This window comes from Schistocerca americana, chromosome X, assembly GCF_021461395.2.
Source record: "Schistocerca americana isolate TAMUIC-IGC-003095 chromosome X, iqSchAmer2.1, whole genome shotgun sequence".
In the NCBI taxonomy this organism is placed as follows: domain Eukaryota; kingdom Metazoa; phylum Arthropoda; class Insecta; order Orthoptera; family Acrididae; genus Schistocerca; species Schistocerca americana.
Window position 1 is genome coordinate 187,520,641 of NC_060130.1, and position 25,601 is coordinate 187,546,241.

Below are 25,601 nucleotides of genomic sequence, written 5' to 3' on the forward strand. Positions count from 1 at the left end.
TAAGTTAAATTTTAACTTATCAATAAATAGTATTTGCATGAAATAATAACCAGTTGATTTGTGGACCAGTTCCTTCCCCTTTATCGGCCGGTGTGGTCGAGCGGTTCTAGGCGCTTAAGTCTGGAACCGCGCGACCGCTGCGGCCGCAGGTTCGAGTCCTGCCTCGGGCATGGATGTGTGTGATTTCCTTAGGTTAGTAAGGTTTAAGTAGTTCTAAGTTCTAGGGGACTGATGACCTCAGATGTTAAGTCCCACAGTGCTCAGAGCCATTTGAACCATTTGAACCTTCCCGGTTTCATTAACTCACGATTGTCCGGTTTTTATTTATCTGTTTGAGAGAGGACGAGTCACTCCCTCACTATTCTCCACGTTCAAGGGTGCTACTTAATGTTGATTTTTCACCCAGAACACCATGTTTGTGAGCTGACAGGAAGTTAACAGCATCAGCAGGCACTGATAGAAGCGTGTACAATGTTAATGCATGCGGGGCCTTTGTGGTGGCTCTGGCTCTCCTTCGAATAATAACTTCCCCGAGCTGAAAACAAGCAGACAGTGGATCAGTTAACAGAAAGTCTTGCAGTAGACGTTTGAGGCTTGAAAGTCACGTGCAGCTATTAGGGAAAAGAACGTCTCAAAGCAGTTACCAGTGACAGAATACTGGGTCCAAGAAGTTCTCACACGTTGTGTAGACAATGAGATCAGTCGATGGGCGAAAAACGGCCTGCCTGGACCTACTTATTAGCCGCCTCTTGCCATAGCAGAGATAGGGGGCGCGAGAGAAATCTAGGTCGTCCAGGCAATGCGTTATGACGGCGTAGTAAACGGCCTTTGTGATCAGGGACGGCGGCCATAAAAATACTCAAGTGTCCACGATCGTCGTGGAAAGGAGCTATCGAGGGAGTCATCAGGTGGTGCCGTCTTATGGACTTCAGAGTTTTTTGGGAAGCCTCAGGCCTTCAAAACACCTTTAGAAGAAACATTTATGGTGGCTCTGAAACGATCAATGTTGGAACACAAAAGCACTTCTCTCGGTTTAGCTGCGACCCCTGGTTGGATATACCATAACGTTAAGGCAGCCCGGATGATGACCTCCATTATAAATATAAAATTTAGAGCTTTATGGAAACGCAAAATAACATGGTGCCTAAAGTGGCCATGGAAGGAAAACAAGTCGGGAGCACAACGTCTCCTCATCTCTGCAATCGACTTTGTTAATCAGGAGTGGGCCACTTCTCGTGAAAAAAGAATTATATTGCTAACTTTGATTAAGATTGGCCAATGAGTAGAGCAGAGGGTGAGGGTGAAGACATCGAACTCGTGGAGTCTAGTGATTTGCATGAAACCCTTGTGGGTGCGACTGCTGGAGTGCTTTTAGGAGCTTACATCTACATTTCTACACTCCGCAAGCCACCCAACGGTGTGTGGCGGAGGGCACTTAACGTACCACTGTTATCATCTCCCTTTTCTGTTCCAGTCGCGTATGGTTCGCGGGAAGAACGACTTCCGGAAAGCCTCCGTGCGCGCTCGAATCTCTCTAATTTTACATTCGTGATCTCCTCTGGAGGTACAAATAGGGGGAGGCAATATATTTGATACCTCATCCAGAAACGTACCCTCTCGAAACCTGGACAGCAAGCTACACCGCGATGCAGAGCGCCTCTCTTGCAGTCTGCCACTGGAGTTTCCTAAACATCTCCGTAACGCTATCACGCTTACCAAATAATCCTGTGACGAAACGCGCCGCTCTTCTTTGGATGGAAATGTTCGATGGAAAGTGGCAAGAGGTGATACTTGGTCTTCTGATTCAGACTCCTGTCTGGAGATGGTCTTCCAATTCACATGTCTGTCTGGAGTGGATCTTCGAATTCAGACTCTCGTCTGGAGAGAAAACTGGTCTTACTTTTGTGATGAGTGGGATGCCCTTGGGACACTTGTCCTGGCGATAAACACACCTGATCTTTTTGAGGAAGTTAATCTAGAAGAAGGTATTAGTGACCATAATGTCGTTGTGGCTGCTATGTCAGTGGAAGTTGCAAAATAAAAAAATAAAAATAAATAAATAAACAAAGAAACAGCGTAAAGTTTTCTTGTTTGGGGAAGCAAATAAAAGTGTCATTAATGAATATCTTCATAGTCAGTCAGTTCCAAGCATTCACCGCGGGACACAAAGATATTGAGCATCTTTGGTCGTAATTTACAGGTATTGTCCACCATGTGCTAGAGAAGTATGTGTCTAGCAAAAGTATAGGGGAGAGAAAGGATCCACCTTAGTACAACAAAAATATTTTGCTGAGAAAGCAGAGAATTTTGCACAGTCGATTTAAACGTAGTCACTGTCCCGCTGACAAACAGAAATTATGCGAAATGAAAGCAGCTGTCAGAAGGACAATGAGAGACTCTTTTAACGAATTTGAAAGCAATATTTTATTTGCACATTCTAAAAATAACTCCAAAAAATTTTGGTCGTACGTAAAATCTATGTCGCTACAAATAATTCAATACCTTCTCTTGCTGACAGTACGGGTAATGTAACTGATGATGATAAACAGAAGGACGAAATTGTAAACCTAGCTTTCAAAAATTCGTTTACGATAGAGGACTGTAGCACCATTCCCCCTTTCAATTATAGAAGAAGCAAAAGGATGGCTGACATAGTGTTTATTGTTTCTGGGATTGTAAAACAGTTAAGATCCTTAGACCCCAGAAAGACATCTGGCCCACACGGTACCCCCATAAGATTTTATGTTGACTATGCTACAAATATAGCAGCATTCTTATCCGTCATCTATCAGAGATTATTGGAACGGCAGAAAGTTCCACAGGACTGGAAGAAGGCCCAGGTCATAGCAATCTATAAAAAGGGTAGAAAATCGGATGCACATAATTACAGGCCAATTTCACTGACATCGATTTGTTGTAGAATCATGAAACATATTTTGTGTTCAGAGATAATGACCTTTCTAGACTCTGAGAAGCTCATCTGCAGAAACCAGCACGGTTTTAGGAAACAGCGGTCATGCGAGACACAGCTGGCCCTCTTTGTGCATGATATACAACAGGCTCTAGATACCGGCTCCCAGGTTGATGCCATATTTCTCGACTTTCGAAAGGCGTTCGACTCACTTCCGCAGTGTCGCTTGCTACAAAAAGTGCGCGCTTACGATCTATCCAATGACATATGCGGTTGGATAGAAAGTTTTCTAACAGACAGGCAGCAGTATGTTGTCCTGAACGGGGTAACTTCAACAGAAACAAGAGTAACTTCAGGTGTGCCCCAGGGCAGCGTAATAGGTCCTCTGCTTTTTAGGATTTACATAAACGATCTGTTTGATGGTATTGACAGCGGCCTTAGACTGTTTGTCGATGAAGCTGTAGTCTACAGGAAAGTTGTCTCACACGAAAGTTGTGAACAAATCAATGAGGATTTGCAGAAAATAAATGCGTGGTGTAATGACTGGCAGTTATCTCTCAATATTAGTAAGTGTAACCTACTGCGTATAACAAGGCTAAAATCTCCATTAATGTACGAGTACAAAATAAATGATCAGTCTTTGGAAGCGGTAACATCAGTCCAGTATCTAGGTGTGACTATCCGAAATGATCTCAAATGGAATCATCAGATTACACAAGTAACGAGTAAGGTGAACTCTAGATTGCGGTTTATTGGTATAATCCTGAAGCGATGCAGTCCTTCAACAAAGGAAATAGCTTACAATATGTTAGTTCGTCCAGTCTTAGAGTATTGTTCGTCTGTATGGGACCCTTACCAGTTGGGTCTGATTCAAGAGATTGAGAAGGTCCAAAGAAGAGCGCCAAGATTCGTGACTGGTACATTTAGCCATCGCGAGAGCCTTACAAATCTCATAGAAAGTTTGAAGTGGGACACACTTGCAGAGCCGGCCTGGGTGGCCGAGCGGTTCTAGACGCTTCAGTCTGGAACCGCGCGACCGCTACGGTCGCAGGTTCGAATCCTGCCTCGGGCATGGATGTGTGTGATGTCCTTAGGTTAGTTAGGTTTAAGTAGTTCTAAGTTGTAGTGGGACTAATGACCTCAGCAGTTAAGTCCCATAGTGCTCAGAGCCATTTGAACCATTTTGAACACTTACAGATAGTCGACGCGCTAAACAGAAGGGGCTGCTCACTAAATTCCGAAATTCAATATTCGCCGAGGATGTAGAGCTTATATTATTACCACCAACTTTCAAATCGCGTAATGACCATCATTCAAAGATAAGGGAAATAAAAGCTCGTACTGAGCCGTTCAGCCGTTCAGTCGTTTTTCCCTCGCGCGATCCGCTAGTGGAACAGAGGGGGGGGGGGGGGGGGGGGAATATGACTTTGGCACGAATTGTGCCCTCCGCCACACACCGCTTGGTGGCTACCGTAGTATATATGAAGATGTAGATGTAGAGCATGACTATGCACTAGCACTGCTCTTGACTGAGAAGCCTGCTTCAAAAATGGTTCAAATGGCTCTGAGCACTATGGGACTTAACATCTATGGTCATCAGTCCCCTAGAACTTAGAACTACTTAAACCTAACTAACCTAAGGACATCACACACATCCATGCCCGAGGCAGGATTCGAACCTGCGACCGTAGCGGTCGCGCGTTTCCAGACTGTAGCGCCTAGAACCGCTCGGCCACTCTGGCCGGCGTGTGTTTTGTAGTCTTGCATTTTTCATACACTTGTTGTTGTGATTTCTGTGTCACTTGCTGATTGTTCTGGATGGAGAACGGCGTTGGGTCAAAGTGTGGGATGGTAGATTAGATATGACTATTGCATTTATCGCAGATTACCATTGTTTTATTTGATATAAATTGTTAGGGATTTAGAATTAATGTATCGCTAGAGCAAATTTCAAGGCAGAATTGTGTGGCATTGCGATGGGCAGCAATCGAAATCTGTCGATGTAGAAATCTGAATGCATGCTCAGCAGAAGCACGACACATTTGCACGACACAAGTAGTGAGAATATTCGAATCTCGCCACGAATGGATCAATGTCAGTCTGGTAGTATCGATCAAGAGGAAGTTGCGGAGAATTCTCAGACGAATTTAGTGGCTGACAGTGCGGATATGTCGAATGCGGAATTCTCTGATTATGACGCGGAAATTCAGTCGGACAAAGAGCGCGAAGGTGAAACCGCGGCAGAGCGTCATGTGGAATATGCAGGCATGGCAAGACGTACCGTTGGTAAGAGTGGCAGGTCAAGTTCACGAACAAAACATCGCAGAGCGATGGAATGGCATTCGTCTAGTCCTGGAGATGTTAGTGGAGGATCTCAATTTGAGGCCCTCATGCGATTTATGCAGGAAGCAGAAAAGAAAGACATGAAGCGGAGAAGAAGAGGCAAGAAAGAGTCAAGATAACCTCAAAGGAGAAGAAGGAATTAACTGCTGAGTAGATGAAGGAGATCAAGGAATTAGTCACTTATGAGACGAAGCAGATACGGATGGTAGCTGAACAGCTTGTTGAAAGTACAGGGCAATTTAAGAAGGAAGTCGCGGGTGTGAAGGAAGAGGCAGAAAGGTTCAAGGAAACATCGATAATTTCAGATTGCGTTATCCACACTTTGAGCCAGAGTAAATAGGTGAATCAGTCAAACCTAAGTCTTTGCCACCCAGTCGCCACACAGGGTTAACTGTTCGTTTCATATTTGTGCTGCCGTAAGATCATGTTCTATTTTTGTCATCACGCTTAAAACGTATTTTTGGTCAATTTTAAATACTAAACTATTGCCATAACTTTTATAAAAGATCAATCCTGTACTTATATATTAATCACCTATCGATAATTGACAAAATAATGACAGGACCACCATTTCTTTAACACTATTTGAACATTCAGATTCATTTAGATTTTGATAGCTGTGATAACCTCTAATACGGGCTATCAAGAACAGGCACAGTTAATGGGTATAATCAATTTAGCAGACACATGGGACAGGTAGTCAAGTGGAAGGTTTACTAGTTAAAGTGATGCTGTCAGGGCGGTAACTCAGAGTGCCTGTCACCTTACAAAATATACTGCAAATCCAGTGTAGTCCTGCATATTCACATAAAGTTCACAATAATGACAGTGCGGAAAAAAACTGTACATGTGAACAAACAGTTCTCTGTAATTGCTTCTCTTGGGACCCTAACCCATTCTTTGACGGCAGTGGACATACATGGACCCAACAACAGTGCAGACTTGAGAGATTGCTATGCACTCTCACTTCCGATTTGGTGTTATGCCACTTCATGTTCTTAGGGAAGATGATTTTATTACGATTTGACTTCATACATCATGATGAAATGGTGGGCAGTAGTGAATGCTCTTGCTTGTGTGCTCTAGGGAAGGAATAATGGTGAGCTTTACCAGCGTTCAAAGGAACAGGGGGCCAATTTAAACGACTGCAGTAAAGGCGCACGGCGACTGTGGGCGAAGGGTAGTGCGTTTTCTCTGCGGAACCTAGGTGGAAACATTTCCGGACGGCCGAGGTCGCGGTCTCATTGTGTAGACACGTTGGTTGGCGCCGGTCGGTCAGCATCTACATCCATGTAGACTGACTAGCGCTGAGAAGTCGCCACTGCAATGGCCAGTGCATTGTAGACCGGCAATAAAGCAGAGGATGGGCCCTTCTTAGGCAGGAAGTCGACAACTGTGAGCATTCTGCGAATTTCCATGGGACAAGTCACTGGCGCCCAGACATCCATACTCTGTTACAAAACATATTTGTGAAAGCATGAGGTCTTTAGCGAGTTTATGGCCGTTCTTTGTAAACTTCGAAATGGATGCAACAAGGGACATAACAAGCTTTTTATGGAGGGATATGGTTTCATCCTGCTCATGTTGTTAGCAAAAGACATGGTGTAATCGCATGGTAAAGAGGCCGTGAAGCTGAATCTTTTTTCCTTTTCTCCCAATTAACTTTAAAGTCTCTGATTGGTCAAATCAGTGTGTGCAGAGCAAGGGGCGCTCTCCGAACTTTGAATGCCGCGCTCCAGCTCGTGATTGGCTTGTGCTAAAGTGGGGGAAGTCTAAGACATAAATGTGCTTTGCTACCGAGCTGAAGAGGAAGCGGACAGAAAGAGAACATCTCTCTTGTACTGGCGCTTCACTAGGAAACAACTGCAGGTCTCTACCTAAATGGTAGGACTTGTGTCCTTTGCTAGTGTGCCACTTAGAGCTTGTGCCAGTCACATTCTGAACCGGCAGAGGTACTACTGCCAGCATCACGCACACAAGTGATGCGTGGGTGTACTTATTTGTCTGCAGTTGGCTGTATAAACATTTGGCATATTCCGTCACACATAGTTGTGGCACAGAGTCAGACTGGTTTGGCAGACCGGCAAATGGGTCCACCAGCACACTGGAATCCACTGGGGTTACAGAGGCTCATAGAAAAGTACCTGCGTTCCGAATTAACCGAATGCGAGACCGCGTACTTGCATTTTTCGAGCGCGTGCCATTAATAACAGATTGCGGCCGTCCATGACTTCGGTCGCCAAATGCATCGAGGTGTGCCGCCCAGACCAGCGGGAGAGTAAAGTATTCGCTGCTATGATGGCGTAGGGCTCCAGTATATGTTTCTCAGCACCCCGTTCTTTCGAACCATATTTTTCTTTTTTTTTTTTTGGAATAGTAGAGTATAGATGCTTGATGGTGGTGTAGTTTTTGTGCCATAACCCGGATTCACATGAATGAAGTCAGATAAAGCGATTAGTGTTCCGGTCAGTGTCGTGAGTTGATCCACAGGTCATCACTTTGTCCATCATAGACCCCCATTTTAGTGAAAGCGTTTGTCAAATAAAAATGTTTGTGTGACGTTTCTTTAGTCATTTTTGTTGTCTTGTGATGTTAAGGATGAATAAATCTATTGTCATTTAGATCACAACTCCTCCCTGTGTTCTGATTAACATTACCTTGCCATTTTTATTAAATTCCACATTCTAAAAGAGTGTAGCAAGCTTGCAGACTACATAATTACAATACATAAAGAAACCTGCGTGACAGTGTTGAATTTTATTAGAAAACAGTTCAGTTCGGGGGAGGAGTGTAGTTTGGTTGTTGGTCTTTCTGAGACACCACACAGCGGCGCAACAATACAGGCGTAATTTGTTTCCGCATAAAACCGTGACTAGCCCCGTCTTTCATCTGTCCCAGAAGGGGTATAGGCATGGACAGCTCAAGTCCCCTGCACATCGAACGCCAGTCCTCGTGCCGACACCAAGTACATCTGATTGGTTACCTCTATTCCATTTCACACCAGGGTAACGTAAGCAGTAAACCCGTAGAAGATTGGTAAGGTCTTCAGTCGAGCCGGCCGGGGTGGCCGAGCGGTTCTAGGCGCTTCGGTCTGGAACCGCGCGACCGCTACGGTCGCAGGTTCAAATCCTGCCTCGGGCATGGATGTGTGTGATGTCCTTAGGTTAGTTAGGTTTAAGTAGTTCTAAGTTCTAAGGGACTGATGATCTCAGAAGTTAAGTCCCATAGTGCTCAGAGCCATTTGAACCATTTCTCCAGTCGAACTTCCTGCAGTAGTGCAACTTCAAGTCCACCACCCAGAGCATAGTGTGCAGCAGTTGAAGTCTGATACATGTGGTGATCATATAGCGATTTATGGAGGCAATCTTGTAGTTTTGAAGCTGATACGCAGACAGTGGGACATTCGTAACAACAGGGGGACGAGTTGTAATGGCAGCAGCTAGTCAACTACGCCGAGCCACCCTTCACCGCACAAACATACTACACTACTGGTCATTAAAATTGCTACACCAGGAAGAAATGCAGGTGATAAACGGGTATTCATTGGACAAATATATTATACTAGAACTGACATATGATTACGTTTTCACGCAATTTGGGTGCATAGATCCTGAGAAATCAGAACCCAGAACAACCACCTCTGACCGTAATAACGGCCTTGATCCGCCTGGGCATTGAGTCAAACAGAGGTTGGATGGCGTGTTCAGGTACAGCTGCCCATGCAGCTTCAACACGATACCACAGTTCATCAAGAGTAGTGACTGGCGTATTGTGACGAGCCACCATTGACCAGACGTTTTCAGTTGGTGAGAGATCTGGAGAATGTGCTGGCCAAGGCAGCAGTCGAACATTTTCTATATCCAGAAAGGCCTGTACAGGACCCGCAACACGCGGTCGTGCATTTTCCTGCTGAAATGTAGGGTTTTGCACGGATCGAATGAAGGGTAGAGCCACGGGTCGTAACACATCTGGAATGTAACGTCCACTGTTCAAAGTGCCGGCAATGTGAACAACAGCTGACCGAGACGTGTAACTAATGGCACCCCATACCATCTTCACGAACAGCTCGACGACGTTTGCAGCAGGATGGACTGTCAGCTCGGAGACCATGGCTGCAGTTACCCCTGACGCTGCATCACAGACAGGAGCGCCTGCGCTGGTGTACTCGACGACGAATCTGGGTGCACGAATGGCAAAACGTCATTTTTTCGGATGAATCTAAGTTCTGTTTACAGCATCATGATGGTCGCATCCGTGTTTGGCGACATCGCGGTGAACGCACATTGGAAGCGTGTGCTCGTCATCGCCATACTGGCGTATCACCCGGCGTGATGGTATGGGGTGCCATTAGTTACAGGTCTCGGTCACCTGTTGTTCACATTGAACGGCACTTTGAACAGTGGACGCTACATTTAAGATGTTTTACGACCCGTGGCTCTACCGTTCATTCGATCCCTGTGAAACCCTACATTTCAACAGTATAATGCACGACCGCATATTGCAGGTCGTGTACGGGCCTTTCTGGATAAAGAAAATGTTCGACTGCCGCCCTGGCCAGCACATTCTCCAGATCTCTCATCAATTGAAAACGTCTGGTCAATGGTGGCCGAGCAACTGGCTCGTCACAATACGCCAGTCACTACTCTTGATGAACTGTGGTATCGTGTTGAAGCTCCATGAGCAGCTGTACCTGTACACGCCATCCTAGCTCTTGTTTGACTCAATGCCCAGGTGTATCAAGGCCGTTATTACGGCCAGAGGTGGTTGTTCTGGGTACTGATTTCTAAGGATCTATGGACCCAAATTGCGTGAAAATGTAATCACATGTCAGTTCTAGTATAATATATTTGTCCAATGAATACCCGTTTACCAGCTGCTGTTCTCCTTTGTGTAGCAATTTCAATGGACAGTACTGTATATGACAGGTAAAGATGGGATGGTGAGAGGCATGAGATCCCTAGGTCCGAGCTGGGCAATCTGTCGCTACAGATACTCCGAGCTTGTGTGGCCCTTTTTTCTGCAACCCGAGCGAGATCAATGTATACATGTTGCACAGATTGGAGTGACCGAGTGGCTCTAGGCGCTTCAGTCTGGAACCGCGCGCGCCCTACGGTCGCAGGTTCGAATCCTGCCTCGGGCATGGACGTGTGTGATGTCCTTAGGTTAGTTAGGTTTAATTAGTTCTAAGTTCTAGGGAACTGATGACCTGAGAAGTTAGGTCCCATAGTGCTCAGAGCAATTTGAACCATTATATATACCTGTTGCACTCCATTCAGTATAGAGGAGCTAGTTAATTGTGCCCTCCATGACGTGGCCGTGAATTTTTCCATAGGGCCTAAGCGCAGACGCCGCATCATCTGCCGGCATTTCGAATGATAGTTCGAATATGAGGATCGTCCTGAGATCGAGAGCCGCATGGTCCACAGTTACCCGACCAGTGTTGCCGTCCGAATGTCGGAAGATGAGCCTATCCCTCGTCTTCTCTAAAATTCCGTCACATACAGCATCAGTTTAACGCAAACAACACTGCTCAAATTGAGAGGTGGATTACAACAAGACCAGTACAGCGATCTTCACATCGTCCCGAAGAAATCGTTCTACTGCGAACGCCTTGGGACGTGCATTTTCAGTCGAGAAACCGAATTTCAACGACGATTTCCGATAGGAAATGACCATTTACTTCGAAAGACACTCACTCGCGGGAAGGCTGGTGAAGCACTTAAACACCTCAAAAGCTCCGTACGCACCGCTGTGCCTGCCAAAGGTAGGCTGTCACCACCACCTCGACCACCCTAGCACGTCACCAGGACCGACCCAAACTTCCATCTGTCCTAGTGTCTACGTCCCATAGTGCTCGCATATACATCTTACGATTTCAACACAGGGATAGACATTGTTTTGCGGGTCAGAGTATCTAGTTTTGACATGATGTAGAGTAGGACAGTACTATACAGTCACTGTATTTTCCAGTGACTGTATGGTTCAAATCGCTCTGAGCACTATGGGACTTAACTTCTGAGGTCATCAGTCCCCTAGAACTTAGAGCTACTTAAACCTAACCAACCTAAGGACATCACACACATCCATGCCCGAGGCAGGATTCGAACATGTGGCCGTAGCGATCGCGCGGTTCCAGATTGTAGCGTCTAGAACCGCTCGGCCACCCTGGCCGGCAGTGACTGTATAGTTCGATGCAGTATTCCTTCAGACATGTCAGGAAAACAGACAGTGCTGACGATTAACAGCCGTATGAAATTGTGAAATGGATTCTCAAATTGCGAATACGATTGTACAACGGCTATACGATTTACTCGAACCCGGATTTTTTTTATCTCATTTTGTTACATATTTTTGTTGAATTTGTTTGGCGCGGACATCCGGTGACACCCGTTTAAGTTCTTCATTGATCCATTCACTCAGTTTTTTGTTCCGGAGGGTTCCAGAGATTGTTACAGAGGCTGTTAAGGCTGACTGAACACGCTGAGCTGCGAAGCACGTCTACAGAACCGACCCAAACCTCCGTATGTTCTACTGTCTACGTACCATAGTGCCTGCATACAGGTTGCCTGACATCTACATCTACATCCATACTCCGCAAGCCACCTGACGGTGTGTGGCGGAGGGTACTTTGAGTACCTCTATCGGTTCTCTCTTCTATTCCAGTCTCGTATTGTTCGTGGAAAGAAAGATTGTCGGTATGCCTCTGTGTGGGCTCTAATCTCTGATTTTATCCACATGGTCTCTTCGCGAGATATACGTAGGAGGGACCAATATACTGCTTGACTCCACGGTGAAGGTATGTTCTCGAAACTTCAACAAAAGCCCGTACCGATCTACAGAGCGTCTCTCTTGCAGAGTCTTCCACTGGAGTTTATCTGCCATCTGCGTAACCCTTTCGCGATTACTAAATGATCCTGTAACGAAGCGCGCCGCTCTCCGTTGGATCTTCTCTATCTCCTCTATCAACCCCTTCTGATACGGATCCCACACCGGTGAGCAGTATTCAAACAGTGGGCGAACAAATGTACTGTAACCTACTTCCTTTGTTTTCGGATTGCATTTCCTTAGGATTCTTCCAATGAATCTCAGTCTGGCATCTGCTTTACCGACGAATAATTTTATATGGTCATTCCATTTTAAATCACTCCTAATGCGTACTCCCAGATAATTTATGGAATTAACTGCTTCCAGTTGCTGACCTGCTATATTGTAGCTAAATGATAAAGGATCTTTCTTTCTATGTATTCGCAACACATTACACTTGTCTACATTGACATTCAATTGCCATTCCCTGCACCATGCGTCAATTCGCTGCAGATCCTCCTGTATTTCAGTACAATTTTCTATTGTTACAACCTCTCGATACACCACAGCATCATCCGCAAAAAGCCTCAGTGAACTTCCGATGTTATCCACAAGGTTATTTGTATATATTGTGAATAGCAACGGTCCTATGACAATCCCCTGCGGCACACCTGAAATCAGTCTTTCTTCCGAAGAGTTCTCTCCATTGAGAATGAGATGCTGCGTTCTGTTATCTAGGAACTCTTCAATCCAATAACACAATTGGTCTGATAGTCCATATGCTCTTACTGTGTTCATTAAGCGACTGTGCGGAACTGTATCGAACGCCTCGCGGGTCTGCAGCTCGTGGTCGTGCGGTAACGTTCTCGCTTCCCACGCCCGGGTTCGATTCCTGGCGGGGTCAGGTATTTTCTCTGCCTCGTGATGACTGGGTGTTGTGTGCTGTCCTTAGGTTAGTTAGGTTTAAGTAGTTCTAAGTTCTAGGGGACTGATGACCATAGATGTTAAGTCCCATAGTGCTCAGAGCCATTTGAACCATTTGAACGCCTTGCGGAAGTCAAGAAACACGGCATCAACCTGGGAACCCGTGTCTATAGCCCTCTGAGTCTCGTCGACGAATAGCGGGAGCTGGGTTTCACACGATCGTCTTTTTCGAAACCCATACTGATTCCTACAGAGTAGATTTCTAGTCTCCAGAAAAGTCATTATACTCGAACATAATACGTGTTCCAAAATTCTACAACTATGTTCCTTCGGATATGTATGCATGTCTAAAGGAACACTGCATCAAACTCTACAGACACTGTAAAATACGCACACTTCCCAACTGTGTATCATGCCAAAGCAGGGCAACCTAGCCGGCCGTTGTGACGGAGCGGTTCTAAGCGCTTCAGTCCGGAACCGCGTTGCTGCTGTGGTCGCAGGATCGAATCTTGTCTCTGGCACGGATGTGTGTGATGCCCTTAGGTTAGTTAGGTTTAAGTAGTTCTAAGTCTAGGGGACTGATGACCTCAGAAGTTAAGTCCCATAGTGCCTAGAGCCATTTGAACCATTTTTGAACCAAGGCAATCTGACGAGGAAAACAATACCTCTCCCTCTGCAGAAATCATAAGACCTGTGTGCGAGCACTACGGGACGTAGACACTTGAACATATGGAAGTTTGGTTGGGTCTTGGAGGCGTATTTGGATGGCCGAGGCGATGAAGGCGACGACCAACGTAAAGCAGAAAATCCGGGTTCGAGATCCGGCCCACCACAAATTTTCATATGTTCCTAGTAAACCGCAAAGCCCTTTTAGAGTCATATTCGCAATTTGTAAATGCATTTTTAAAGAAAGTATACATTGCCCCGAATTTAGTTGTCAAAATGTTCAGGAAGTACAATGGCACACTTAATGTGTAATTTATAAGGTGCCACATGTATATTTACAACTAAAATATGCGAACCACTGCAAGGTTCGTGCAGAGCGTAATTTATATGTAGTGTATACTGTGATTTCTTCGCCGACCGCGTTGGTTGAGCGGTTCTAGGCGCTACAGTCTGGAACCGCGCTGCTGCTGCGGTCGCAGGTTCGAATCCTGCCTCGGGCATGGATGTGTGTGATGTCCTTAGATTAGTTAGGTTTAATTAGTTCTACGTTCTAGGCGACTGATGACCTCAGAAGCTAAGTCGCATAGTGCTCAGAGCCATTTTTGATGACCTCTAAGTCCCATATTGCTCAAAGCCATTTCAACCATTTTTTTGTGATTTCTTCCTATTCCTTTCACGAACAGAGGTTGCGTAGAACGACTGATTATAAGCCTGTGTGGGACCTCTTATGTCCCTAATTTTAGCATCGTGATCTTGACTGGATTCACAAAGGTGGTAGAAGAATGTCATTCCTGCCATAAGATCTGGCCTTTGGAATTCTTTAAGTATATTTTCACGAGATATACGACTTATTTCCTCCAGCGTTCCCACTTCAGATTTTTTTTCTGCATAACCGTTACGCTCTCTTCCCAGTCAGACATACCTGTGAGCATTCATGCTGTCCATAGTTCACGCTTTATGTCCCCCACCAGTCCGGAGTGAGATGGGTCCCAGACACTTGCACAGTATTCAAATATGGGTCGCACAAGCATTTGGGCAATTGTTTTCTGAATGACTGTAATATTTCTTGATCATCCATTGTAAACGACCATTTGAACACGGAATTTAATATTTCGCCTTTAGTTTTTCTATTTTTTACTTCGGTTCTTGGCTCGACAACGAGTGTGTGAGGACTCAGTTTTTGCCATTGAGTGCCTTACCAAAAGACCAAAAATTCTTCAACATTTCGCGGCCCTGTCAGCAACTGCATAAATATTAATTTTAATTTTAATAACCAACAGCCTCAGTTGCACCGTTTACCTAGAATTTACCTAGGTTTCAGCCACGTGGCTGCCGCATCGCGGTTGCGAAGTGGGGCCGAGGCAGTACCAGATAAGTTTTATAGTCTGACGATAATTTATGGATTTGTAGTTTAGCTTGACGGTGTCCACGATGTCCAATATGGACAAACGGTAGTTACTGTTATTCTGAAGAAGGGTGGGTTATCCCGACTGAAACCTAGGTTAATTCTAGGTAAACAGTGCAACTGAGGCTGTTGATTATTAAAATTAAAATTCCTATGATAATGTTTTGCTTTGGTAGTTACTGAACTCTTCACGCATTGCCTTTCTGATTGTCACCGGTGTTTCGATCAGCAGCTGCCTGATGCTTCGGTCTATGCCTTGCCTTGTACCTACTGCGGAGAATACATGGTTGCATAAGACGTTTCTCAATGTTGTTTGTGTAGCATGGTGTATCTCTACCATCTAGAGATTCGGAATGAAATATTTGGTATATATTTTTTCATGGCTAATACTTCTGTACTTGCATCGTTTACCAGTTTGCTCTGTACATGTTAGCTCTGGTGAAACAATGAAAAATTACCCCGAATTTTATTGCTAAAGTAAATGCTTTTATCTATTTTCGCTAAAGACTGCCATAGCGATTCAGACATGAACTCACAGTGAACATGCGTTTATGTACTATCTCACATAATACTGGGTGATCAAAAAGTCTGTATAAATTTGAAAACTGAATAAATCACGGAATAATGTAGATAGAGAGGTACAAATTGACACAAATGCTTGGAATGACATGGGGTTTTCTTAGAACCAAAAGAAAAAAACAAAAGTTCAAAAAATGTCCGACAGATGGCGCTTCATCTGATCAGAATAGCAATAATTAGCATAACAAAGTAAGACAAAGCAAAGATGATGTTCTTTACAGGAAATGCTCAATATGTCCACCATCATTCCTCAGCAATAACTGTAATCGAGGAATAATGTTGTGAACAGCACTGTAAAGCATGTCCGGAGTTATGGTGAGGCATTGGCGTCGGATGTATCTTTCAGCATCCCTAGAGATGTCAGTCGATCACGAAACACTTGCGACTCCAGGTAATCCCAAAGCCAATAATCGCACGGACTAAGGTATGGGGACCTGGGAGGCCAAGCATGACGAAAGTGGCGGCTGAGCACACGATCATCACCAAACGACGCGCGCAAGAGATCTTTCACGCGTCTAGCAATATACTTTTTTGAACTTTTGTATTTTTCGGTTCTAATAAAACCCCATGTCATTCCAAGCATGTGTGTCAATTTTTACCTCTCTATCTACATTATTCCGTGATTTATTCAGTTTTCAAATTTATACTGACTTTTTGATCACCCGGTAAATCTAGTGCACTCTTCGTAACGAAATGCTCATGTATACTCACTATAGGTGATCCGATGTAGAATTTAATGCTCTACATGCTTGGTAATCTTGTTTTCGATTAAACACGTAGTTTCGGAAGAATTTGAGAAAAACGTGAACGAGTCCGAAATTTCAATAGTTTTCCTTTCATCAAGTGTGAAGTTCCACTCAGAAATGGGGGAGAACTGGGAGTATTTTTATCAGAGGTCAGCTTCCAGAACTCCACTAATTTTTGGATGACAGAATTCTAATTTTCTTGGCCTTCTAGCTCTTGGCCGCCGTTTCGCGAGTGTGGTGATTAGTATTGCCGGTGAAGTTCGTGTAGCAGCCAGACATTACCAAACTCAGCGATCTAACTTTTTTACAACATGCTTAATTCATATTCATTACTACTAATAAGTAACACATTTGAACGCAGGTGTTGCTATTCTGTGGTTTCACGAAACCTAATAATTTTCGTCTGTCGGTTCTGTGTTGCTACCGGGCGGATTGACATAGTGCCTCACGCACTAGATTCGCTTCCGGGAGAGCCGCTTTGTGCCCCACAACCGGCCATCCAGATTTTGGTTTTCCATAGTTTCCCATTCACTCTCTGCATGGGCAGCTGTACCTATACACGCCATCCAAGCTCTGTTTGACTCAATGCCCGGGCGTATCAAGGCCGTTATTACGGCCAGAGGTGTTGTTCTGGGTACTACGATGGTTCCTTTAAAAGATCACAACCACTTCTATCCCATCGAATAATAAAAAATATCCGAGTAAAACTCTGTCTCTAATGCCGTTTGCTGTCGACGAGACGAAAAACATTAAACTTATTTCCCTACATTGTGCTGCTTCCACCACTGACTCTTTATTGTTTGAAATGGTACTACTTGTTGATGAAGCGTGAATTACCGATGTGTATGCAAGCGCAAATGTTCACTGAGAGAGAGAAAGAGAGAGAGAGAGAGAGAGAGAAAGACCTCTTATTCTTTCCAACGAGAGTGCAAGGGAACAGTAGAACAACCATAGCCAACGTTTTTGTTTATTCCTCATTACTAGAAGGGCATACGGTTAGCAAAAGGTGAATGGCCTTTCAGATCATGTTGCACAAATTTTAACTCTACAAGATTTTTGTGCTGCAACATTTGTTAAATATAGGTATCAACTGTTTAGGAAAGCTGATCCAGTTGCTGTAGAGACCTTTGTAAACCTTATCAAGGTACAAGAGTGGCAAGATGTTTATAGCGCTGATACAGTAGACGATAAATATAATGCTTTCCTCAAGGCTTTTCTCGTGCTGTTTGAAAGCTGCTTTCTGTTAGAACGTTCAAAACGGGGTACTAGCACAAACAGGCAGCCTGGGTGGCTGACTAAAGGGATAAGAATATCTTGTAGAACAAAGTGGCAATTATATCAAAACGTTAGAAACAGTCAAAATCTAAATTCAACAGCCCATTACAAACAGTATTGTAAAGTGCTTAAAAATCTTATTAGGGAGGCAAAAAGTATGTGTTATGCGGATAGAATAGCTAAGTCTCAGGATAAAATTAAAACCATATGGTCAGTCGTAAAGGAAGTGGCTGGTCTGCAGAGACAGGTCGAGGATATAGAATCAGTGCGTAGTGGGAATGTCCGTGTTACTGATAAGTCGCATATATGTACAGTATTTAATAATCACTTTCTGAATATAGCAGGTGAACTAAATAGAAACCTAGCCCCAACAGGGAATCATATAGCGCTCTTAGAAAAAAGTGTTCCGAGACTGTTACCTGAAATGCTCCTCCATGAGACTGACAAGAGGAAGATTGAGTTAATAATTAAATCACTAAAGACCAAGAACTCTCATGGATATGACGGGGTATCTAGCAGAATACTAAAGTATTGTTCTATGTATGTCAGCACAGTACTTAGCCATATCTGTAACTTTTCCTTTAGGAGTAGTCGGTTTCCTGACCGATTAAAGTACTCGGTAGTGAAGCCACTTTATAAAAAGGGCGACAGGGATAATGTTGACAATTTTAGACCTATTTCTATGCCATCGGTGTTTGCTAAAGTTATCGAGAAGGTTGTATATACAAGGTTACTGGAGCATTTAAATTCACATAATTTGCTGTCAAATGTACAGTTTGGTTTTTAAAATGGTTTAACAACTGAAATTGCTATATTCTCTTTTCTCTGTGAGGTTCTGGACAGATTAAATAAAAGGTTGCAAACGCTAGGCGTTTTCTTTGATTAAACGAAGGCTTTTGACTGTGTTGACCACAAAATATTACTGCAGAAGTTGGACCATTATGGAGTAACGGGAGTAGCTAACAATTGGTTCGCCCCTTACTTTAAGGACAGAAAGCAGAAGGTAATTCTCCCCAAGGGTCGGTGCTGGGCCCACTGCTGTTTCTTATTTATATAAATGATATGCCTTCTAGCATTACAGGTAACTGAAAAATATTTCTGTTTGCTGATGACACCAGCTTGGTAGTGAAGGATCTTGTGTGTAATATTGAAACAGTATCAAATAATGTAATTCATGAAATAAGTTCGTGGCTTGTGGAAAATAATTTGATGATAAATCACAGTAAGACTCAGTTTTTACAGTTTCTAACTCATAATTCAATAAGAACCGATATTTTGATCAGACAGAATGGGCATATTATAAGCGAGACGGAACAGTTCAAGTTCTTAGGCGTTCGGATAGATAGTAAGCTGTTGTGGAAAGCCCATGTTCAGGATTTTGTTCAGAAACTAAATACTGCTTTATTTACCATTAGAACAGTATCTGAAATAAGTGACAATTCAACACGAAAAGTAGTCTACTCCGCATATTTTCATACGCTTATGTCGTATGGTATTCTTCTGATTCAAAAAGGGTATTTTTGGCCCAAAAACGGGCTGTTCGAGTTATATGTGGTGTAAGTTCGAGAGCCTCTTGTCGACCGCTGTTCAATAGTCTGGGAATTCTGACATTGCCCTCACAGTATATATTTTTTTAATGTCGTTTGTTGTTAGCAGTATTAGCTTATGCCAAAGAGTTAGCAGCTTTCACTCAGTTAATACTAGGCAAAAATCAAAACTGCATGTGGAATGCACTTCCTTGATTCTTGTGCAGAAAGGAGTGAGTATTCTGCTGCATCCATTTTCAATAAGCTACCACAAGAACTCAAAAACCTTAACAGTAGCCCAAACACTTTTAAGTCTAAACTGAAGAGTTTCCTCATGGCTCACTCCTTCATTTCTGTCGAGGAGCTCCTGGAAGAGCTGAAAAATTAAGCAAATTCCAGTGTTACATTGTTGATTTTCTTTATTTAGTCTTACGACTTGTCGCCTGAATACGTTTCTTATGTTTCATTTTATCTGTTTCTACTATCGTGTTATAATTTTATGCATTGACTCGTTCCATGACCATGGAGACTTCTCCTTGATTTGGTCCCACGGAACAATAAATAAATAAACAAATAAAAATAAATAATCCTGGCTACGCTTTTGCTGGGCAACCATCCCCATCCTCATATTATCATATGTTCCTCTTTCTCACTAAAATATTTCGCCTTAACACTAAGGGAGCACATTGTGCTAAGAAACTGACGTATTTGTTGTCTATGATAACCAATTTATAATACGCATTTTCCTGACAGAATAAAGCTGTGTGTCAGGTTGGAACTTCATAGAGTGTGCAGACCATATTTCATGAACCATGTGCAACAAACTCCACTGAGACAGAAATTATTTATGCTATTAGTTTCGTTGTAAAATAATGCATGTATCACATCATTCCCGTTCCATTATTTTTCAAATTTCTCAGCAGGTGAAATTTGACAGCATCTTCGTTTGAGAAATATTTGCGGTGTTAGGGTATCACCCTGTGCATTTGAACCGACATCGTGAATGAAGTAAATTTTACAAATGTAACAAGCTAGTGAACCACATCAGCACGCAGCGACAGATGAAATGTGCGCGTGCATTTGTTTATAATATCTCTAGGTAGAAAAAAACTATAAACGGGCCAGTTTTCACTGGTGACAAGTGCTTCTGGGGATATCGTACAGGTGTTTCAAGGTACAAGGCAGGAGAAGCACAACAGAAATAGGGAACACAAAATATACGCGTATAATGGATTAATGTTAGCAATAAGTTGTGCCTCATGTTAAAAGATGGAGAAATTTTTATTTGCTAATCGAAAGAAATGTATTTAATGATGAACGTGTCGTAAAAATAGAAACAATAAGAAGAATGTCAGACGGGTAATGTGAAAATTTCGTACCCCAGATCTTAATACACTTTCAGAAAACTGGATGAAAGATAAAGAATGAAACGTTTGAGTTATCGCCCATCGAAGTCGTGAAGCAAGATAATAAACACGGCCGGTTAAAGGCCCAAGCGACGCAAGAGTGCGTTTGGGGCGCCAAGCTGACAGGGTACAATTAGAAGCCAAAACAACCCATTTCCACCCTCATTTAGTTTTAAAGGTCTTACCAAAAGCCCAAGGAACGGCAATTAATGTATGAGGGAGGGAGGCGCTAAGTGATACGTCGCTTATATGGGAAAAGTTCTCGAACCATTCCTGTGAATGAGACAGACTGAATTCATTATGCTAATGCTATCAAAGCAGTTAATGATAACATACCACCTACCAGTACAGACAGTGATTTTTGTAGGGTGTATGTGTGTGTCTTGGCTACAATAGTGAGGAAGTTAATTCTGACGTTTGACTACCAGCCTCCTGAAATACTGAACTTAAAGAAGTATGTACTTAGAATTTTTGTAGGTGTTTTCACTTGTTCGGAATATAATATATTTGACACAAGCATTGTATGTCGTCTTCATTGCTGTAATGTAAGAGAAGCATGTGAACATTCACAAACTTAAAAATGTATGTCAAAATATTTGAAAGACTATTTTGTACGTAACTACTTCAGAAGATACACTTTTCTTGAACTTAAATGCTACATTTTTTATAACTGTAATTTTGTGAATTTCGTATAGCTGGTTGGCCGGGAGCAAGCTCACGAATACTGCAGTGCCATCTGCTGCATACAGTACGGATTCACGGAAGTTGCGCAGCATAGAGGGCAGCACTAGACGGGTGTCGAGCTGACAGGTGCAATAGATGGCAGCACCAAACTGCCATCTTCAATAGTCACGCCATGCCATCTGTTGCAGACAGTACAGAAGTTTCGTAGCGTAGAGGGCAGCACTAGACGGGTGTCGAGCTGACAGGTGCAATAGATGGCAGCACCAAACTGCCATCTTCAATAGTCACACTGTGCTAGTAGAGAGCGCTAAATGTCTGCACTGCTTTATAGCGCCAATATTGAAGTAATTCCTGTTATACCCCATAGACACGTGCTAGATTGTTTCGTCGTTCCGGGAAACACATGCGTATAGCATGCAGCCAGAAATATTCATAAAGAGTAGTCATTTCCAAGAAGTTTATTGTGTCTTCAGAGTGAAACTCCATATCGCACCCACGTAGATTTAGTGGTAAAATGGCCCAGTACACAACACAGGTGAAGCATAAAAACAGGAAGAAGGGAGGTGCGTATTTAGTTTTCCCTTTTGCGCTTTTTTCTTTTTCTTTTTTTAACAAGACTATGGACTTTCCTTCCGGTCGTTCATGTGTGTGTTCTCATTTTGTAGTCTTGGTGAGTGTCGTGCTATACATTAGTTACAGAATATGAGACATGAGATAATAATATATTACCGTCGCAAGTAAATATGTTAAATAGTGAGAACAGGCGAGAAGTCGCATAAACCGTCCACAGAAACGAAAACAACAAATAAGCGGGTGTGAACTATGTTGCAACAAAGGAATTCAAGTCAAAACTTCCAAAACGGAACGCAAGAGTCATAACAAGTAGTACATGTGTAGAACAATTGGCAGATACGTACGTCTGGAGGTCGCTTCCTTACCCCTCGCTCTTGCAAACAGACACAAATTGGAATACAGCGAACAGATACGCCCATGACCGGACAGAAAGTTCATAATTTTGTGAAAAAATGGGCTATGAGGGAGATTTGAACATGGATTTTCCTCTTTGCAGTCCAATCCCTGGACCACATAACCACGACGCCATGGCCACAAAAGTGCGATCAGTGTTGAACATCGTGAACTTGGACCGTTCACTGGTACGATTTTGCTTCTTTTTTCACAGTTCAGTACGCCTTCTTCCTGTTTACATGCTTTATCTGTGTTCAGCTTTTGATGTGTTATCCACTGGGCCATCTTACCACTAAATCTGAGGGGAATGCGACAGGGAGATTCCGTTGTTGGTGGGAAACACAAACGTTCTCCTAATGAACTTTCGACGTACTTGAAGTGGTAAAAATGTAAATGTCGTATGGCTAGGGCCTCCCGTCGGGTAGACCGTTCGCCTGGGGCAAGTCTTTCGAGTTGACGCCACTTCGGCGACTTGCGTGTCAATGGGGATGAAATGATGATGATAAGAACAACACAACACCCAGTCCCTGAGCGGAGGAAATCTCCGACCCAGCCAGGACTCGAACCCGGGCCGTTAGGTAGGACGTACCGTCACGCTGACCACTCAGCTACCAGGGGCGGACCACTTGACGTGGTGAAGATCAATTTATAGTGTACAACAATAAATTATGAAATTCACTGGGTTTTTCACTCATATATTTGATTCCCGGCAAATCTACACAGTGCGCAAGAAGAAAAGTCCATTACAGCGAAGCAGAGCTGTTTCTCAGTAATCAGTTATTGGACCCCCAGAGCTTTAATAGATTTGCTCGCGAAAGAATATACGTTCGGTCAAAAATGTAGGAAACGCGGCAGAAGACAGACAATCAGCATTTTCGCGGAAAAGGATAATTTTTCCTTCGGTGTCTAAATTTGCATAAAATGACAATCTCTGCAGAGAGTTGGCAAGCGGCTGCGATGTACGTGGAGAGAAAGGCCACTAGAACGTTGTAAGCCTCGATGAAATGCAACAGAATTGCTGTAGAAATTAAAGGAGCACAACAACTTAGGACTGACTGTTCGAAGAGTACTAAAATGTGAGAGATGCAGTTATATAGCAATCAAAAATAGAAGCTACGTACGTGCTAGCTAGATGAACAAGCATTAAAGACTACACTTTCTCAAGACGCACATCTGTGAATCTGTAATTTTCAGACAACATTTTCCGTTTAGAGACGAGGAAAATTATGACGATATTGGTTGGTTGGTTGGTTGTTTGGGAGAAGAGACCAAACAGCGAGGTTATCGGTCTCGACGATATTGGAATCTTGATGCGAAACGACCAAGCACTAAGTACCAGCAGGAGAAAAACCAATAAAAAAGTTACTTATAAATTGTAATGTATACCGTTTGCTGCTCACGAGAGAACTGTAGATCAAATTTTCAATAAATCATCAGGTTTGAGCTTCCAAAAGGACATCAGGTTTCAGCTTCGAAAAGGGCACGACAAAAATTTTCATCTGTTCGGATACTGTTTCATATTCCACAAATTCCCACGTCCTTACCGATTGATGGTGAGGTAGTCCCTCGCCAATAGCGTAGGCACAGTGTGAGTGTAAAGACAGCAAAGAGAGCTTCACTGCAAATTTAAACTCAGCCAAAACCTCTCAGACAAACAGAAGCTAAACGATGTCAAAGTTAGCGCAAGGAGGGCTATGCGTGAAGCGTTCAGTGAATTCGAAAGTAAAATTCTCTGTACCGACTTGACAGAAAATCCTAGGAAGTTCTGGTCTTACGTTAAATCAGTAAGTGGCTCGAAACAGCATATCCAGACACTCCGGGATGATGATGGCATTGAAACAGAGGATGACACGCGTAAAGCTGAAATACTAAACACCTTTTTCCAAAGCTGTTTCGCAGAGGAAGACCGCACTGCAGTTCCTTCTCTAAATCCTCGCACAAACGAAAAAATGGCTGACATCGAAATAAGTGTCCAAGGAATAGAAAAGCAACTGGAATCACTCAACACAGGAAAGTCCACTGGACCTGACGGGATACCAATTCGATTCTACACAGAGTACGCGAAAGAACTTGCCCCCCTTCTAACAGCCGTGTACGGCAAGTCTCTAGAGGAACGAAAGGTTCAAAATGATTGGAAAAGAGCAGAGGTAGTCCCAGTCTTCAAGAAGGGTCGTCGAGCAGATGCGCAAAACTATAGACCTATATCTCTGACGTCGATCTGTTGTAGAATTTTAGAACATGTTTTTTGCTCGAGTATCATGTCGTTTTCGGAAACCCAGAGTAGGAATCAACATGGATTCCGGAAACAGTGATCGTGTGAGACCCAACTCGCTTTATTTGTTCATGAGTCCGAGAAAATATTAGATACAGGCTCCCAGGCAGATGCTATTTTTCTTGACTTCCGGAAGGCGTTCGATACAGTTCCGCACTGTCGCCTGATAAACAAAGTAAGAGCCTACGGAATATCAGACCAGCTGTGTGGCTGGATTGAAGTGCTTTTATCAAACAGAACACAGCATGTTGATCTCAATGGAGAGACGTCTACAGACGTTAAAGTAGCCTCCGGCGTGCCACAGGGGAGTGTCATGGGAACATTGCTTTTCACAATATATATAAATGACCTCGTAGATAGTATCAGAAGTTCCATGCGGCTTTTCGCGGATGATGCTGTAGTATACAGAGAAGCTGGAGCATTAGAAAATTGCAGCGAAATGCAGGAAGAGCTGCAGCGGATAGGCACTTGGTCCAGGGAGAGGCAACTGACCCTTAACATAGATATAGGTAATGTACTGCGAATACATAGAAAGAAGGATCCTTCATTGTATGATTATATGATAGCGGAACAAACACTGGCAGCAATTACTTCTGTAAAATATCTGGGAGTATGCGTACGGAACGATTTGAAGTGGAATGATCATATAAAATTAATTGTTGGTAAGGCGGGTGCCAGGTTGAGATTCATTGGGAGAGTGCTTAGAAAATGTAGTCCATCAACAAAGGAGGTGGCTTACAACACACTCGTTCGACCTATACTTAAGTATTGCTCATCCGTGTGGGATCCGTACCAGATCGGTCTGACGGAGGAGATAGAGAAGATCCTAAGAAGAGTGGCGCGTTACGTCACAGCGTTATCCTGTAAGCGTGATAGCGTTACGGAGATGTTTAGCGAAACCAAGTGGCAGACTCTGCAAGAGAGGCGCTCTGCATCGCCGTGTAGCTTGCTCGCCAGGTTTCGAGAGGGTGCGTTTCTGGATGAGGTATCGAATATATTGCTCCTCCTACTTATACCTCCCGAGGAGATCACGAATGTAAAATTAGAGAGATTCGAGCGCGCACGGAGGCTTTCCAGCAGTCGTTCTTCCCGCG